Source organism: Cynoglossus semilaevis, chromosome 13 (genome assembly GCF_000523025.1).
Source record: "Cynoglossus semilaevis isolate Cse_v1.0 chromosome 13, Cse_v1.0, whole genome shotgun sequence".
Classification (NCBI taxonomy): Eukaryota; Metazoa; Chordata; class Actinopteri; order Pleuronectiformes; family Cynoglossidae; genus Cynoglossus; species Cynoglossus semilaevis.
This window is the reverse complement of record NC_024319.1, coordinates 1,820,413-1,823,794: the sequence shown is the minus strand read 5'-3', so window position 1 is coordinate 1,823,794 and position 3,382 is coordinate 1,820,413. Positions and strand designations below refer to the sequence as shown.

The 3,382-nt window shown below is 46.2% G+C and overlaps 1 protein-coding gene across 1 annotated transcript in view; it reads left to right on the top strand.

The window, feature by feature from the left end:
- Positions 1-1,685: 1,685 nt before the first annotated feature.
- LOC103388026 (epithelial discoidin domain-containing receptor 1-like) overlaps positions 1,686-3,382 on the top strand; it is a 27,900-nt gene continuing 26,203 nt past the window's right edge. Inside the window, exon 1 of the mRNA XM_025061304.1 lies at positions 1,686-1,867. The gene's annotated coding sequence lies outside the window, so the exon portion shown is untranslated. The remainder of the gene's footprint in view (positions 1,868-3,382) is intronic.

Genomic DNA, 3,382 nt, shown 5'->3' with positions numbered 1-3,382 from the left:
GGGTGACGATAAACACACAGTACGAAGGCACTCAGAATCTCCAGTAAAATGATTAAAACACTATAAAAAAATGAAGTGAACCCCAGTGGAGCAGCAGATACAGGAGGATGAGAACGGTGGTCGTTCGTGTCACGAGGTTCGTTGTTGCCTGGACGACCAACAAAGAAGAAGCAGCTGGAATATTTGGAGGAGAATGGAGTGAAAAGAGGGGGGAAAAAGAACTGAGAATCACTGTATTCACCAGCAGGGGTGGCTGCTGGGAATCAGTTCACATTGATGGTAAATGAGGCAGTAACACCCCCACCCCTCGAGACCCTCCCCCCCCCAAAAAAAAAAAATCTGAGCTATTTCTGTCCTACTCCTGTGTATGGAAACAAAATAAAAGTGATTTTAATGGAGTTGAGACTAAAACAGAGAATATAAACGTCATCATCATCAACAAAAAAACAAAAAGGCTCACGATTTAAAGCCGTAAATTATATAATAGATTGAGAAAAAAACAATGAAGGGGGGGGGGGGGGGGAAAATGCAGGAAAAAGTTATATAATAGATTGAGAAAAAAAACAATGGGGGGGGGTTAAAATGCAGTGAAACAATGTTGACGATGTGCAAATAAGCTAAGATCACAGGTCTTCAACAGGAGGTCTGTGACCCCTGGGGGCTCGCTGAGGTACTACAGGGAAAGTTGTGATTTTTTTTTGTCCTTTTATATGGAACACGGTTCTTTTTGAACATTTAATTCCAGGCTGATGTAAAAAAAAAAACATCCTTGAACATATAAACCTGTGACACTGGTTGTTTTGGTGTCGGGAGTATATTCTTAACCTACACCAACATGTGTAACATTTGTACTGCAGTAACACAGAGCTGAGAGTACTGCATTGGACGACATAGTACTTATATATATTTATATGTGTGTGTTTTTCAAACCAACAACCCTCTAAACTGGAGCTCCACGTTCGTGTTTTTACCTCCAACCCGTCAGACTGAAGTATTACAGCCTCAGGCGCAGTAATAGTGTGTATTTACTCCGCCTGTACTCTGTAATGAAGTGTGTTTTGGAGCTAAGTACCCGGACCGGCTGCTGTGGCCCAACATTAAGTGATCCAGACCAGGTGCTTAGAGCCAGGACACGTTTTTAAAGACTTGACAAGTTTACTTTATTTAAAACATCCCTCTCAGTTGCAGCTTTCTCTGACACGCAGGGGTTAACCAGGTGAAAACTGAACACCGCTGTATCAAATGTCATATTCCCCAAATCTCTGCCGGGCCGTAACAAAGAAACAGCCCCGCGGTGTTGTTAGGCTCCCGGCCCCGCCCACCGCGGCCTCCGATTGGCTGCTCTGCTGCTAGGATATTCATCAGACACCTTGCTCTGGGGCTCTGATTGGTCGAAGCCGGTGCAGTTATGCAAATGAGCACCTGGTGGCGCCTGCTGGCCGCCGGGATGTGGAGCCGTGGACTAGGAAAGGAGAGAGTTAGCAGCGAGGCTCAGATTCACGGAGGAGCCGAGGAACAGCGAGCGACTGACGGGGTCGGAGCAGCTCCGTCTCCGGGTGTATTTTTGTCACAGTCGACACCGTTTAAAATCATCACACACGGCGGCGGAGTGACGTGACGTGACGCCGTGGCCGCGGCGGTAACGACGAAGAACTGTCTGACTTGTGCAGTTGTGTGAGTTCTGACAGAAGTCGCTGACTGAGTGGGTCGTAGCTGCCCCCCCCCCCCACCCCCACCGAGCTGAGCCTGGATCAGTTAGAGGACACGAGTTGTTAAGGACAGAAACGCCGAGTTTCAGCTACTTTGACACCGACTCCATCCAGAGGACTGGACTCCTGTCAAGCCGAACTTCTCTGGATTTTTTTAGGTAAGTTCTCGCACAACTCCTCCAGTCCCTCCGCGGCTCCCCGTACACTTTACTCATAAATAGGCGGCTATAATAATACTGCACCGAATATTTCTGTCTGTCTGACTGTCTGACTGTCTGACTGACTGTCTGTCTGACTGTGTGGGTCTGACAGTCTCTCACTTCGAGCTTTGGCGTCTGTCAGTCTGTCAGTCCGGCGGACTCGGCAGCTCCGGACTGTGGGGAAGTAGCCCCGGTGAGAAGTGGCGCCGAGCCCTGGTTGTGGAGCTCGTTTTTTTGGGGGGGGGGAGATAAGTTCGTGGCACGAACCCAGCACCGCGTTGCTGGAAATATGACAACAAAAACACGCTGTTCTGTATCTGCGTGGAGCTGGAGTCACGAGCAGTGACTTCAGCCGATGATGAACTCATTTATTTTTGGTCAGATGTCACGTGATGCAGATCAGTGAGTTAATGTGACGAGGAAACATAACAGTGAAAATGTGTCGATGTTACTGCAGCAGCAGCGCGAGGTAAAACAGAAATATATGAGGCCAACACTGTAGAAGAGGAAACGAACCCTTCAAAATAAAAGCACGTCTACAAACACAATCTGTTAGATACTGTTAGACTCTGATGTAAAAGTTGAAAGAAAATAAAGGGGAAAACTTTCTCCACATAACAATATTATATTTTAAATATTTATTTATTTATTTTACTTCTTATTTGTACGTCTCCTTACATATAGGTATGTTTTTAAAAAGAGGAAAATTTTAAATCCAGTTTTGGAAAAATCAAGAAAAAAGTAAAATAAAAAGAACCAACGACATGAATATTTTACTGTTAATTGATAATAAAAAATAACTCCATACAGTGATGACGAACATCAGTAAAGTAAAGACCAGAACCTGTTCAGATCCACCTGTGTGTCTTCACACACACACACAGTCACATTGGTCAGTGGTGCAGTGGTGAAGTGGACGTCACCTCTTCTCTCCGTCAGATCATTAATCCCAGTCTCCATCACACCTCGTTCACAGAATCTCACATTTCAAACCAAAACACTTCGTCGGACGACGTTGTGAGGAGGAACTTCCACACACGTCCAGGTGGCAGCCGTCACCTGGACCATTAACCCCCCCCTCCTGACCCCCCCGACCCTGCAGCGCTGCAGGTGACTTCAAGTGAGACAGTTTCAGTCACCTCTGACCTTTGACCTCACACCGGAGGCTGAGTCAGTCGTCAGATCTAAAAAACCCAAAACATTCAGACTTTTCTGATTGGCTGTCGGAGTGTTTGGATTTTCATGAAATGAAAAGTAAAGACAGAGAGTGATTTTTTTTGTTTGTTTGTCATAAATTATTTTCTGATCCGTCAGAGTCGCACAGAGGTTTGACGCCGGTCGAGAACCGATGTTCTGTCTCTTGTTTAGGTGGAAGGAGACGGATGGATGTTTGGGTGTGACTCTGTGTGTGTGTGTGTGTGTGTGTGTGTGTGTGTCAGGACATGCAGCAGTGATACAGCAGGGTGGAGTATG